General features: G+C 38.3%; 1 protein-coding gene across 5 annotated transcripts in view; it reads left to right on the forward strand.

The window, feature by feature from the left end:
* The first annotated feature begins 2,707 nt into the window (after positions 1-2,707).
* The window catches only part of LOC124143688 (FHF complex subunit HOOK interacting protein 1B-like), a 55,659-nt gene continuing 41,794 nt past the window's right edge, over positions 2,708-16,572 (forward strand). For 4 of the 5 annotated variants that reach the window (XM_046512736.2, XM_046512734.2, XM_046512737.2 and 1 more), the window contains exon 1: positions 2,708-2,804. The gene's annotated coding sequence lies outside the window, so the exon portion shown is untranslated. The remainder of the gene's footprint in view (positions 2,805-16,572) is intronic. The other variant, XM_046512739.2, reaches the window with a different exon arrangement.

Consider the following 16,572-nt stretch of genomic DNA (forward strand, 5'->3'; position numbering starts at 1 on the left):
ACTCAGCCTATTGTCCATGATTCTGAAAGCTCGAGTTTTGTACCACACCCAACTTTGGGGGGCTCTGACGTCATTCTCGGTCGCGGTATGATTGTCATTTTCAGTGTTGATTATGTTGTTATATTGATCTTCTCAATACACTTTACTTCATGCATGTATGTTTTGTTGTTTTTGAGCAAGAGTGATTTCAAACTCTGGTAAAGTTTCTTTTGGACGTCAGTTTATACGATGTCATGCATTGTGTGCATGTAAGTGCATAAAGGCAACTTTCCACTGCAGTCAGAAATGCTACAACCATATTACGGCAGTCTGCAAGTTTGTGGTTTGGACCAAGCATCTCAAACTTCAGCAGCTATACCCACGCTAGGAACAGGAAGATGTAATAGAATATTTAAGTGAGTCGATGTGTTTTTCATCGCGGTAATTAAAAATATTTTAAATTTTCATTTAATTGTTTTAGAACTCCGGGATCCTGTGGTATACCAATGGGAAATTGAACCCGTATAGCAGGATTCACGAGCGAACGCATAAATAACCTCAATGCTAACATTCTTTATGGCGGTATATGGACTTCAAGTTGTGTTACTGGTCTTGGAAGAAAACCTCATCAATCTGTCAGTTAAACGCTTTAAGAACAAAAGCGAAACTGAAACGAAGACGGAATTGCAAGGCTTCAATTTGGTATACAAACAGCAAAATAATTCAAAATACAATTTCAAATTTCGTCTGTGTACCACATTAAATTAGGTCTTATATAGACTCCAAGACTAACATCTAGTCTCTGAAATTAACATATTTTACGGATAGAAACAGTTGTTAAATTATAGTTATGATAGAAAATGTAAAGGAGCCCAGAGACTCTCTTCATTTTCAGATACTGCAGTAATCTAGACTTGCATAGGCTGTTTTGAATATATTTGTTCCAGGGTCTGAATGACAGACTAATAGACTCCCTAATGATAATTCCCAGTCGTATACCTTTATTTTGTCAAGGTAGTGGACACATTTAACAACCGAAGAACGACTCGATAACTGGAAAAGACTTGCAAAGTGAATTACTGAAATACCATTTAGCACTACATAAATAACAGTCACGTCACGCTGGATACAAGAGTGGGCTTCCCGCTTGACAGCCTTTTGTGAAATCGAACCCGGGTGTTTACGAATGCATTTACACTAACGCTTAGTCTCTAAAAAATACATAATTTTGATAGAAACTAGAAACAACAAATAAATTGAAAAGGAGCCCCAGTGGGATGGTAGATTCGGACCTGACGGAAATATAGACTTGCTTTTTTTAGAGCTGTAGCGTTACAGTAAGGCTGGGGTAAAGGGAAATAATATGGCTCATGCACTTTCAACACTATAACCACTAGGCTATATCCCATGACCCTGCACATATGCTATACATGAATACATATCACACTTAACTTTGGCTTCTTTTAAAGACGATTGGTCGCATATTATTAAAACAAACATACGTGGGGCGGTGAACAGATTTGTTAATTGGGTTGGAATATCAAAGCGAGGTCGTGTTTATTCAGAATCAACAGCGAAAGGGAGTTGCAGTGTTAGTAGCATTTTAACTTGTTTAACCTGTTCCTATCTATAGGGCTAGAAGTTATACTTGGTGTCATCTGAGAAATATGTACCCGTGAAGATCCGGGGTAGAACAGGTCTGCAGCAACCCATGCATGCCGTAAAAGGCGACTGTTCTTATGCTCGCTGACTTGGTTGATGTATATCATCGAATCCCAATTGCGTAGATCGATGCTCGTGATATCAATCACTGGATTGTCTGGTCCAGACTCGATTATTTACAGACCGCCGTCATATAGCTGTAATATTGCTGACTGCGGCGTAAACAACAAACAAACAGAATCTGTGAACTTTGTGTGTATAGTTTAAACATTGACGGCTAGATCGATACACGTCATACAATTTGAGAGAGCAGGTTTTTTTTTAATCACTTCAGTCAAACTTATCATCACTGCGTGACATTGTGCCACGCCGGCGCCTATCGCTTTCACAAAATCAATCACTGGATTGTCTGGTCCAGACTCGATTATTTATAGGCCGCCGTCATACAGCTGGAAATATTGATAAGCGTGGCGATAAACAAAAAGGCTTATTAATTTTCTTGAAATATTGTATATAAATATTATTTAAAATGATCATATTCAATCATCATCGTTTACGAATCCATGTTATACAAATAAGACGCTTCAACAATATAGTGCCATTTCAACTTCATAATGTGGATTCATTAAAACTTAGATAGCCACCATATATTAAAAAATATACACATATACCCATACTTCTTTAAACATAATCACACCATATATACATTTATTTATAAAAATCATATTCGGATAGATATCTACATCATGAATCACCTTAAATGAACACGGATGTGATATCAAATTAAATACACTGGTTGTCCTTTGACAAATACGGTTGAGGAATGCAACCGCGTTACTCTCGTGGTACGTTTGTGGAACGAAAACGGAATTTGGTGTGATATGCGTCAAAAGATAAACTAACACACCATTGAAAATTCAGGTTAGAATGCGAATTCGACAAATTCATTAAGCCCTTTCTGTGACTGTTACTTGTGCGGCCAATAAGTTCGATATCGTGTAAAATACAGCTGTCGTTTTAAGTACAAGGGTTGGGTCAGCTTTTTGTACAACCCTCATAACCTTGACCTTACGCCAGGCAAACAAGCAGGTGAGTAATCTTAGCGACGTGTTAAAGAAATTATATCAAAGGCGATATTCATGGACTGCTGGTAACCTTAAAAAGTGGGTATAAGGAAAGCAATTTAATGTGCTCAATGTTGACCTCATTATTTGATCCATCGTCTGTTGTGATGATTATGTATTCAGAACGAAAGGGGGCAAGTGTTCTCATGTCAGGCAAATTAGTCAAACAGGTTTGACACACCTGCTGATTTATATGTGGACTTTCAACGTCCAAACACATAATACAGTCAGTAATGTTTCATCAGATATTACTGGTTATCTATATATTTCGTATGTTAAAGATCTCAATGAATTCGACAGCGCACCAATAGATGAACCCGCAACCAATCTCTAGATCACCATGACATTGCCGGTTTTGCTTCTTCGTTTTTATGTTTGGATATCAATTATTCAACTACCTGTGTCGTTTTGTGTGGCAATCAAAGTTATGCTGGGATAGATCAACTTGCTATATCTTAAAGAAGCAATTCACAAAGAATAGAATGTGCTTTAATTTTCATAAATGTTGCCAGATGTCGACCACAGAATGTACATATTTGTTTCAATATAGATGCACAGTTCAGTGACATTCAGTGGCTCCCAGATGCAACGATTATCTATTTTTTAGTTTGGGGTTCACCATCAAGTTCACTTTATATTTTTACTTTAGCATTGCTCTTGGAACAATGATGTAAAGTGTCTCCTTGGCCCTATCAGTGACAGTTAGTGAGTTACACATTATCAGAAATAGCAGTGCAAACAGTGCTAAGTGAAATATGTAACCATTGAACATACTGAATGTAGTGAAAACATAAGTTTGCATATGGACAGCTTCACAGTACCTGGCCACTGATGTGATTAACAAGTAAAAGAAGCGTCATTGAGTAAAGCTACAAATTGAAAAGGATGCTGAATGATTTATGGCAGGCATCAGTTGCTGAGGTATGAATGCATTCAGCATCATCTGGTTGATCAAATACTATTATTATTAAATTATGTATTGCATCTTTTGGTCAATATTACATAAACATCATAAGCTTGACATTTTCAGCTTAACCTGTGTGTTATCCTCTTGACATGTCATGATGAAGGATATCTATAGTCATGATAAATATTAATATCTGCTATGCTAACTTGTAAGGGATTGTCATGATTGTAGGTTATGTTCAGTGCAGAGTTATTATGTATCATATGCATGATAAGTCATGATGTCAGCTACATCCTGTTATGAACCATGAAACTGAATATTTTGTCCTCAATATCAGGCATAGATGTGGATGTGATCATAAGAGCTACTTCCTTCTTGTAACAGAGGGATGGCATGTTTATGTTGTATCAGGAAGGAGGAAGGCAGTGTGTCATATTTTTAGGATAGCGTTGGTTATTCTGGTCCGAGTTACGTACATTTGTAGTAGCTCTTGTGAGCAAAATTGAAAGCTATGGCCTATTCCATTTTGGATTTTTGGATTCCACTTGTCATGCTTATGAATGTAATGGTTTCTTAAATGAAAAGTGAAATATTTATTATGTGTATTATTATTTTACTCATGGAGTAGAAATAATTTATCCTACAATATGTGGTTTGTTCTTGCTTGACATCTATACTGGTACACAGATACTTTAAATTGTCACATAACATGATGAAAACATCATCATCATCATCATCATCATCATCATACACATCATTTAATGGATGTACAATACTAACATTGGTTATGTCTGATGGGTCTGACGTTGTGTAGATACTAGATAGACTTGTTTTATCTGGATATTAACCATAAACAATTTATGAATTATGTAAGTCAATACATTAACCTGGTTTAGACTTAGAAAATGTGGAATGTTATGCTTGATTCTCGGAATCATTCTTATAGTGACTGGCATATTTTACACATTCCCCCGATTAACAGGAGCAAATTTAAAATTCTTATCTTGGATAGCCAATATCATTATTGTAGGGAGTTGTGAGTGAAATAGAGTGGCTGTTGTTCCGGCTGTAGTTGTGTGACTGGGCTGTTCAGACTTCTTGAGACAGGCTGTAATGAGTCATATTGCCCGGAGGTAGGAATTATTGATAAGTGAGTGCAGCTACTTTTGACACTGCCTGTTCCTTTGCTTTCAAGTATAACATCATCATGTATGGTCTGTTTCATATGTTGTATGTGAGTCTTGTATCAAGTGTATCCATGTAGAGTACAGCGTATACATGGTATATGGGCCTTGTAATATATAGGTTAGAACTGGTCTACAGAACCCCATGCTTGTTGAAAGAGGCGACTAACAGGATCGGGTTGTCAGACTCACTGACTTGCTTGAGGCAGGTCATCATATCCCAATTGTGTAGATTGATGCTTTGTGATGAGAGTACACTGTATACAATCTTCGACTTTAGCCACTTGTCTGAGTCGAGTAAAAGTCTTGTTTTGTCTAGTAAGCTGAGCTAATAATAGTTGATATAATAACACTGAAATGGACTGAAAATGATGTGAAGAGCCATGTTTGGGATAAGAGTTCCAATTATTTTTGCAACAGAATGTGTATCATAGGCATACATCATATGCATAAAACATCACATCACACAGGTGACAATATACAATGTTGCACTGGTGAATGTCTGTTTGAAGCTCCATCATGTCCATTAAAAGACCCTGCAAGTCATATTTTGATTAATAATTTAATATATCTTTATTTGGGGGGACTGTCAGGGGCAGTTTTTCTGTTGCCATGGTTAAACCTATTGCCATATTACTGCCATTGTATGATGTTATTAGTACTTACAATATATACTGACACATCACAATGATGAATACCTTGCTAGCCTTCCCACGTTCTAGATCTACATGCATTATTTGACATGATGACACATCTAACAGACTAACACATCCTCCATGTCTTAGGTTCAACAGATAGGCAGCAAACTGCTTAGGGATGTAAATTTGTTTACTGTTCTATACATATGATACTTTGATGAACACGTTCTGAATGAATACCCACATGTCTTCAAAAGAGAATTTATTTATATCAACACCTGATGAACATGATCTAGCAGTCAAATGATCAGAATGGAAACTGACTATTTTTCAGTTGGGGTGTCATTAATTGAAATTTTTAGTATTGATATATTGACTCAGAAGTATCATGATATATTGATTTAATATGTTAATTAGATAGATAATTCTGCATGTGTTACATAAACATGTTAAAAAAAGCCATGTTGACCTGCAATTTGATGCTAAATATATGCTAGACAGATCCATTCATTGTTTAAAATAGAATTTTCTGCTTTCTCATCATGGTAATTGTCTATCTGAACTTTGGTAAACTTAATAAATGTAAACGTTCCTGTCGTAGTGAACTATTAATTTGGTATAGGATGGTATTGCAAAATTTGTAGTGATATGGTATCAACATAGAAAATTGCCAATACATTCATATCGTGATCTGGTGAAATATGCAATGACATCGGAAACATAGGGATAATCTCTATGTTTAAATATTTTGTTCAGTTATTTCTTTTGACACTATTAATAATCCACAATGACATCAGTGTTAACTATTACTTAGTTTTGTCATCAAACCCTGGACAATTACATTGCATTGGTAATACGATCATTACATCCCTAATCCGTATATGCACATGCTTGCAAACAGACTCTTACAACTATACAGTGTTAAAACAAACATGACAAAGAAAATGGGGGTTGTGTGTAATGTTATAGTGAGTGAGTATGGTTTTACGTCACTTTTAACAATATTCCAGCAATATCATGGTGGGGGACACCAGAAATGGGCTTCACACTGGGAATCGAACCCAGGTCTTCGGCATGACGAGCGAATGCTTTAACCACTAGGCTACCCGACCACCCCTTTGTAATGTTATAGGTACAGAAACAATAACCATGAACATGATGACCACTCTTCATTAAGATCACAAAGACTAATAATCTGATGTACATGAACTACAGATGACCTGACAAAATGATTGGCACCTGTCATCTGGTTTCATATGTATGAACAAATCCTTTTTTGATAAGCTATCTGTCCAGTAAGTTTGCTATATGAGACAAATAGATAGCCAACAGTCTGTGAAGTCTCCATATTATCTGCTTTTATGATGCAAGGGCTTACTGTTGTTTGTTCCACCTGACCTACTTTGCTCTATAAGTATGGCTCTTTCCAACACGCCTTAAGGGTTAGCTATCAAGTCACGGTGATAAACCACTCAAACTCTCCGCTTTTAAAAACTGTCTGCCTCATTATTGCATCAACCAATATGTGCAGTTAAACCAGTCTACAACTTTTTAGCCTCAAGTCTGAAGCCCGAGTCTAGTAAAATACTGTTCGGTCTTGTAAGCTCAGAAATATTAGTCCATATAATAATAATAAAATTTACTGAAAACAATGTTGAGAGCCAAGTGCAGGCTAGTTGGTTGGTTTGTTGTTTAACGCCGCACTCAGCAATATTCCAACTATATGACGGCGGTCTGTAAATAATCGAGTCTGAACCAGACAATCCAGTGATTAATATCATGAGCATCGATCCACGCAATTGGGATCGATGACATGCATCAACCAAGTCAGTGAGTCTGACCACCCAATCCCGTTAATCGCCTTTTACGACTAGCAGTCACCTTTTACGGCAAGCATGGGTTGCTGAAGACCTATTCTACCCCGGAATCTTCACGGGTCTGTAGTCTCAAAAGTGTTTGGTACAGATGGTCCAACATGTCTTGTCTACTGTTTTGGCCTGGGTATAAGATTGTTTCAAGCCTCTTTCCCAAAGTCCATCCTAGTGCTTCAACCGTGACTGAAGACTATGTTGATGTATGTATGACAGTCCTAAGTGTTACTATTCATGGTTTGGTTTGTTTGTTGTTAAAAGCCGCACTCAGCAATATTCCAACTGTATGATGGTGGTCTGTTAATAATCGAGTGGACAAGACAATACAGTGATAGACATCACAAGCATTGATCTGCGCAAATGGGATACGATGACATGCGAGTCAGCGTGTCTGACCACCCGACCCTGTTAGTGGCCTCTTCCTACTCTTCATGGAGGTGTTAGAGACCTGTGTAGGTCCAGGGTAAAACAGGTCTTCAGCATCCATGCTTGCCGTAAAAGGCGACTATGCTTGTCGTAAGAGGCGACTAACGGGATCCCATGGTAAGGCTCGCTGACATGGTTGATGCATGTCATAGAATCCAAGTTGCGTGGATTGATGCACATGATGTCAAACACTGGGTTGTCTGGTCCAGACGGTGGTCTGTATTTACAGACCACTATCATATAGCTGGAATATGGCTGAGCACGAAGTTAAACAACATACAAACAAAGGTTGGTTGGTTTGTTTGTTTAACGCCGCACTCAGCAATATTCCAGCAATATGTAAATAAGATCGAGTCTGGACCACACAATCCAGTGATTGATATCATGAGCATCGATCCATGCAATTGGGATCGATGACATGTATCAACCAAGTCAGCGAGTCTGACCCCCCTATCCGTTAGTCGCCTTTTACAAACAAACAAACAAACAAAGGTAAATAAATACCTACCAGGTAGAGTATGGGGAAAACAATGTAAAGTTAAGTGCTGTTCTGTTAACAAGATATTCTTCTGACACTAGAATTAAGCATGTTTAGTTATCAGATATCCCTTTGTTTGTGTTGCATAATGTGAACAAGGTTTACCGTGGAGGTCAAGTTGTTGCCTACACCAGACACACTGGCCACCTGTTTCTGACTGACACACAGTGATATAATCAATGTTGCAATTATTGTCTGGGTGCACATACAGACAAGAATGTACATGATGATCTTGAGCATTGTTGAGAATACTGTCATTCCTGTGACCATCATACAGTATGGCCCAGCAGGGATTCCTCTGGGAAACAGGTTGCAAGCACCTGATCCTTGTGATAAACAGGACAATCAATGATCTCTATGGAAATAATTAGCATCTGGTCATAATGGTGGCTTTGGAATAACCATTTGATATTCTGGGGGTTGCCTGGGACTTTCTGAATAAATAATTTGTTCCCAGAAATGCTGGTTGAGGAATAATTTGTTCTCATGTTTTACTAATAAACCTCCTTTGATCACTGGACATGTTGGGGCGGTCGGGTAGCCTAGTGGTTTAAGCGTTCGCTCGTCCCATTGAAGACCCGGGTTCGATTCCCCACATGGGTACAATGTGTGAAGCCAATTTCTGGTGTCTCCCACCGTAATATTGCTGGAATATTCCTAAAAGCGGCGTAAAACCATACTCACTCACTCACTGGACATGTTCTAAAACATTGTGTGTAGTGGGTCCTTTTTATTTAATATTTTTATGACTTGTTCTGACTAAAAATGTATTATGTCTCAAATGAAATTTTCAGGCCCCACCAGAATACTAACTGGTCGGTCACTTATGAGTATTGTCCCATGAGGCATCTGTGAAGATCCGGGTTAGAATAGGGCTTCAGCAACCCATTCTTGCCATTTTGCTTGTCGTAAGAGGCGACTTAATGGATCGGGTGGTCAGGCTATCGGATTTGGTTGATGCATGTCATCATGTTGATGCTCATGATGTCAATCGCTGGTTTGTCTGGTCCAGACTTGATTACAGAGCACTGTCATATGGTTGGAATATTGCTGAGTGCAGCGTTAAACAACAAACGAACACCACTAGGTCAAGCTTTAGCCAAGAGATAACCTGTATCTTAGCAGTAAGTGTGGTCAAACTGCACATGGGCGATGGGGTAGCCTAGTGGTTAAAGTGTTCGCTCATCATGCCGAAGAACCGGGTTCTTTTCCCCACATGGATACAATGTGTGAAGCCCATTTCTGGTGTCCCCTGCCTTGATATTGCTGGAATAATGCAAAAAGCGGCATAAGACCATTCTCAATCACACACTCATTTTGCACACTGTTTTGAGCCACCCACCCATCCACTCAGCTTTATCACTAAAGAAAAGAAATTCCCACTACTGTTCAACAGAAGCGTTGCCATGGTGAAGGCTACACTCCCATGTCACTTGACCCAGGTATTGGGCTAGTTTAGACGTGGAAAAACTAGTTTCAACTTCCTGCATGAGCATAAGAAGTTATAAGACCTAATAAGACATCATATTGAGAACAGCCAGTCTGTCAACTGATATAACCTTTGGAAGATACAGTATCTGTAGAGTGAGTAATTTAGTCTTCAGTCAAACTTTACTGATGTTGTTAAACTTAAACATACATGTGGTATGGTGGTCAATTTTTAATTTTTTTAATCTTTACCTGACCATGTTGATGACAACTGTCAAGGATCTAATAAAGCTGTGTCTGAAATAACTGTCTCCCTGCCTGCCCGTGGCTGGTAACTTTTCTGTCAGATTGTAAGACATTTTCCTCCACCTGCCCAACTACGAGTATCTGGCAGATAATTTTAAGAGTATTTATGTATTCAGTTTTTTATAACTCGTCGTGGATTCTCAAGTAATACATGATTGACTCTTAGTCTTTATGATTTTTCAATATTTATAATGTCGGAATGCTGGCAGGTAACTCTGAAGAGGGTCAGGTAACTTTGAAGATGGGCAGGCAACACTTATGGGCTACCTGCCCGACTGTCTTTTGGATTTTAAAATGATTTCGTACACTGATATAGAGCACTATAGATGCTATATCCAACCTAATTTCTTGGTTGTTCTTGTTTCATGAAAAAACAATTAGTGCATTACATCAATGTGCCAGTACATTGAACCTTTAACGTGAAATCCTTTTAACTGGTAAAGGCAATTTTTTTCCATCGAACAAACTTGTTGCATTTTGATAATTTACCTTGTCAACTGTTTTCACTTTTGCCTTTGTTGGCTCGGCTGAATACCTGTGTCAGGCTATTCTGAAGAACACTCGGAGAGTTTTGGACATTTTTATATCCGAATCATTCATAGCTCATGCCATGATGTCCTTTGTTTTCAGTAAATTCTATGTATTATATAAAAATCAAACCAAAAGTTCTGACCTAGTCTGTTACTGAAATTTACCTCGTATTGTCCCGTCCAAGATTGTGATTACACAGTTACCAGTATCTGAAATTCTGATTATGATTCATGACCTATACCATTGTCCAATAATTTTTCTTTCTTAAAATCAGCTTCTGTTCGACTTTTCATTCTGTTGTGTTCTTTCATTTGAATATTTTTTATATTGAGTATGAAAATTGACCCAATAGAAATGTACATAACTGAAAGTGAGAGATGACACCAACTAGAGCACTGTCGTTTTATAGAAACATGATTAACAGGCCACAGTGCCTGTTGAACGGTGGTATGGACAATTAAAGGGAAGGCACTCTCATTACATCTGGGAATAAAGATAAGCTGCACATGATTCTACATCATATCAAGGACATATTGCAACAGGTTGTTGACATTTTGCTTGTCACAGGTTCCAGATTTCTTGGTCCTGAATAGAAATTGTCACTTAGTCCTATAGTCCTTGCCAAACTCCTCAATAGTTAAGGTATCATAAGGACTAGTAGAAATTGCCATTTTTAGGGTAATCTTACCATTATAAGAACTAGTGGACAAAAACTGTTAGTTTATATCGCTGCAAGATGATGATGATGTCATGATGGTGATCGTGATGATGATGATGATGATGTATGAGAGGGTGTATATAAATATGGGCGATTGTCCGACCTCATATATTACCTAAATATATTTATTTCCATGTAAACATAAAAAACCTGTGTTCTAGCAATCAGCTCTTGAGGTTGAAGAGTTTATAAGTAAACAGGTAAATGAAATATATGACAAAATACACAGTCCCTTGGCTTGCTGTTGGAGCCTGTGACGTGCGCTGAAGCGGCTTTGTTCAGAAATAGCTGAAAAGATAAAATGGAGATGCATAAAGTGAGTTAACTGTATTTTCTGTATTATACTGTCGAAAGAAATATTGCCTTATGTCCTGCTGCAAATGTCACTGCATTGGTCAGAATGGTTAGTAATTAATTGTTGTCATGGTAACCCTCACCACCACAAGTTACATAGTCACGACTCACTGATACCCATATTTGTTAAACCATCCAGCGTGAAATCTCTGAGGGTTTTTTTCTGGACAGGTGCCAATCCAGGTGTCTTTACGCGTAGGCATGGCTGTATCGGATTCGCCAGACGACACGCTTGACGCTTGGTTATCAAGATTACATGACAGATTGTTTTATGGCCACTACTATTATAGTACTCTGTCCCCAGCCAAAAGACTTTCTTAGAACTCTGAGCTTCCTAGGCCTATTCATTGCTGAGATGATAGATTAGCTCGGCCACTGAAAACACATCTTCCCGAAGTCCAGTTTCAACCCTTGCCGAACTAGGGTGGAATTTCCAGGTACGATCGTAGCACCACCAGTGGCTATAATGAGTTATGTCCCTTCTATGTTCCTTCTATTGACCAATCAAATTCCATCTCTCATATCACTTGCATTTGCTTCAAACAAATCACGTGAACACCTTTGCAGAATATCTGTTGATGCCCAGTTGGCGGTGCACATGCTTTACAAGTCCTGCACTTTGACCGAAATCTGCAAGTTGAAATCCATGTTGTTTACGAACTGGATGTCTAGTTCGTTACATGATTTTGATTGGACTATGCATAAACTTGTTAGTTCAGCCAAAATGTAACTCAATAATTGCAGACTAGTTTGGCAAAGGTGGAAACTGGACTTTTACAGTCAGTTATTCCCTTGCCTCGGGAAGATGCTAAAAACATCCCATGTGTATGCATTACATATATATAGCCCTCTAGGCATAATTGATGTCGCAAGACTTGGCACATATTGAATGCTGTTGTGGCAGTTTGTAGTTTCGGGAAAACCTGATAGGTTAAAGAAGTATATACACTTCCAGGTGGAATTTATCAGTGTAATTTTAGTGTTGTATATGTGGCAATGCTGCAGAAACGCACCCTAGATCTAGGAAAATTTAATAATATTTCTTAACACTTGCCTGGATAATGATAACATACTCATGAAATGTTCACACACTGTTTAAAAGTAAGAAATGTCTGCCTGCCCAAATATGCAAATTAGGAAACACTTTTTTCAGGCGTTTTGGTGACATCAAAATTTGTCACATGGCAGTGTATATCATTGGGCCTAACTTTATTGTCTTTTAAGCATGTTTAGTCCATGGAAGTGTTGTTTCAAAACTTGCTTGGAAAATTAAAATGAATCATTATCCAAAAAAAAGAATGAAAGATTTATGCAACTGGGACTGTCTGTGTGTCCCTCACAGTCAGGGCAGAGGTCAATATTGTCGGTCCAGCTAAAAATAACTGGTTGGGTTTACCTGAAATCAACAATTGTTTACAACTAGCTTAGAGGTATTTTAACAGCATTATCAAGTTAAATTTTGATAGTGAAGATAGACAGACAGAATTATTTAGTATAAAACATCGGAGATCGGATGTCTTAGGAACACTGCTCACCCAAATGACGACAACATTTTGGCAAACTGTTACAATTTGGAACTTTTTTTTCCATCTTTTTAATAACTTTGACATCATTTGCGATTCGTTAGATGAAAACTTGGGATGAGGTGAAGCAACATAGTGTAACATGGAGGCAGGGTCCCCAAACATCCTACCAGAGGTGCCAATGCTTCCTCAGTAGTCACACGCTCATGGCACTTTGAAGGATAAGTCACCATTTACCATGTTCACTGATGGCAAGTCTGTGAAATATAATGCTACAACATGCTATAGCTGTTAGAGCATGAGAAAATTGATAGATCAAAATGGAAGATGCTAACATCCAATAATGTTGATAATGATTTCCTTGTGTTCACCAAACATACCAGATGAAGAGATGTTTAGGGGTAGACTCAGTAAGTTAAATATTAAAAGGACTAGTAGAAATTTGCCATTTTATGGGTTTTGCTATATGTTATCATTATAAGGGCTAGTGGACTAAAAATGTTTCAACCACGGTAGATTAAAGAACGGTCTAAGTCGGTCATGGAACACCTTATGCACATTTTTAACAAGTAGGTGTTTTATCATTATATCTGTATGACTAACATACTCCTCAGCTATGTTTGTCACTGTAGCACAGTGGGTTGTATACAGCTTGTCAGGCTGAATGAAGGTCCAGGTTTGATCCTCTCATTGGTAGCGTTTGTGAATCCCATGCTTATTTTTTCTGGCATAACACTGCACCAATATCATGATGTTACTACAGAGTGTAAATATCTCATATTAACATGAGTGACTGTCCACTTATTTATTTGTCAATTTGTTAAGTGTGCTGTGTGTGTATCATGTGTATGGCTGATTGCTCATGGTCAAATGTCCTGAAAAGATGACAAATGAGAGTTCTGATTGATAACTTAGTTCTTACCAGTGTTCAAAATAAAAAGAAAGAGCTGTGATATTGCTGGATTGCTAAAGGTGACATAAAACCATACTCATTCAACATGAAAGATGAACATCATGTGTCCATATCATAATCTATTTTTATTAAGAAGTTGATGTGGCTCCTCAATAGGAATACTACAGCAAAACAAATCTCTAGTTTCTAACCATGCTGACACTCTCAAACGTGTCACATTCACGAGAGGATATTCATCATTTAACATTAAATCATGTTCTGAACAGTGCCCTCTACATACTTATGCGATCCGTGAAGATCCAGGGTTGAATAGATCTTCAGCAACCTATGCTTGCCGTAAAAGGCGACTATGCTTATCGTAAGAGGCGACTAACAGGATCTGGTGGTCAAGCTCGCTGACTTGGTTGATGCATGTCATTGATCCCAATTGTGTGGATCGATGCTCATGATATTAATCACTGGATTGTCTGGTCCAGACTCGATTATTTACAGACTGCCATCATATAGCTGGAATATTGCGGCGTTAAACAACAAACCAACCAACTACATGCTTATGCAGTGTGCTTCACTACTAGTGAATGTATGTCATTTAATACTGAATCAGCTGTTTCTCAAATGTCCTTGATGATGCTAAAGACATTCGGATGTTGGAAAAACATGAAGACACGAACATGGAAAACAACTTCTTTATTGCTTGTGGGGCGGTCGGGTAGCCTAGTGGTTAAAGCGTTCGCTCGTCACGCCGAAGACCCGGGTTCGATTCCCGACATGGGTACAATGTGTGAAGCCCATTTCTGGTGTTCCCCGCCGTGATATTGCTAGAATATTGCTAAAAGCGGCGTAAAACCATACTCACTCACTCACTCACTCACTCACTCTTTATTGCTTGTAATAGTTTAGTGCTACTTCTTGCCCCTTCATCAGGTGAATACTTAGTAAGTCTGTGTGAGATAATACACATACATGCTGATATGTTTGTCTACACAGGGTAGGATTATTGTACAAGGTAACAGGAAAGCCAATGAAAGACTGCTGAATCAGCATTAAATAATCCCCAGCATGTCAATAAGTGACCAGCCATCCTCGTCCGGCCAGTCCCGCAACTGGTCAATAAGTGACCAGCAATCCCAGTGATAGCAGTCCGGCAGCTGGTCGCATACCTCTGCTGTAAGGGGTCAGTCCACTATCCCCCTAATCCTCCAGAATAAGGTCAAGTATACAGACTCCATCCGTGTCTCATACACCTGATACAGGAGCCCCAGTGGCTGGGACTGTTAGGACACTGGCCTGTACTCTGTCAGTGCAATTACCTACTGTCAGTGGAGACACTTGGCGTCAGTGAGTACTTGTTCTGCCTCCATGCTGGAGATATTCAGACACTGAAAACTCCATACTGACTGACAGATTGTCTAGCCCAGTGTCAGTAATTATGTGGGTGTTAGTGAAAATATTTCACCTTTTCACCTGATGGAAAGACTCAAAAGACGGTTACGGACAAAAGGGCACTGATCCTATGTCAATCTATTGATAAAATATTTTTGTGACATGTTTTCTGGATCATTAGTATAATTGTTCTTACAGAAGAAAGCTATTGTAACAGGAAAGTGTTTGTATTCAACATGTTCAGATGGTGAACCTGTATTTGTTTACTGTTCCTAGTGTCTAGGTCAGGTGAGATTCCATCCATGCTACCTGAGGCTTGGATTCTACTGTGTAGATACAATCTCAACTCATCATCAAGGGTGTCAATGGTACAAAAATGTTAACAATGGTTAGAGGTTACATTCCAGTGATTATTGCATTTCTCTCTTACCATAGCTGGAGCTGCAATATGATATGCATCATAATCAGTGGTGTGGAAATACCTTTTCCCTGGATAAGTAAACAGCAAAACTATACATGTCCTTAGACAGTCTACCTGTCCGTAGACCCTACCTGTCTGGAGACATAGTCTACATGTCCAGATTATTGTCCTCAGATGGTCTTTAATCTCAGAATACAAGAATGAGTAGGCAGCGTTACTGTCAACTGCTTGTAGTCACTGAAAATCCTGAATTCTGAAATTTCTGAGTGTGATTTACGTTTTCATGAATCAGTTTACATATTTCTGTCGATCTGCCACCACAAATAATGAAAACAATCGGACATAATCAAATAAAAACGATGCGTTTTGAGTGGCTAGTGTAACCTACCAAGACACCTTCAAATATGTAGCGTAATTGACTCTATGGTAATCTGATCAACCAATCAGAGTGTTTCCTGAAGCATTTTCAAAATCAACAAGGAAGTAAACAATACAATACATTGTTCGTTGAATTGGTAACACTCGCGATAATTACACTTTTTCAAAGTTATATTAACACTTTCATGTTTAAGGTATGAATTAGTGTTATTTAATGACAACACAATCTCATATATTGACACTGTACTTATTTTGAAATCCTTCCTGTTTTGTATAAGTTTCACAACC

Source organism: Haliotis rufescens, unplaced genomic scaffold (assembly GCF_023055435.1).
Source record: "Haliotis rufescens isolate VD_foot unplaced genomic scaffold, xgHalRufe1.0.p SCAF_7, whole genome shotgun sequence".
Lineage (NCBI taxonomy): Eukaryota > Metazoa > Mollusca > Gastropoda > Lepetellida > Haliotidae > Haliotis > Haliotis rufescens.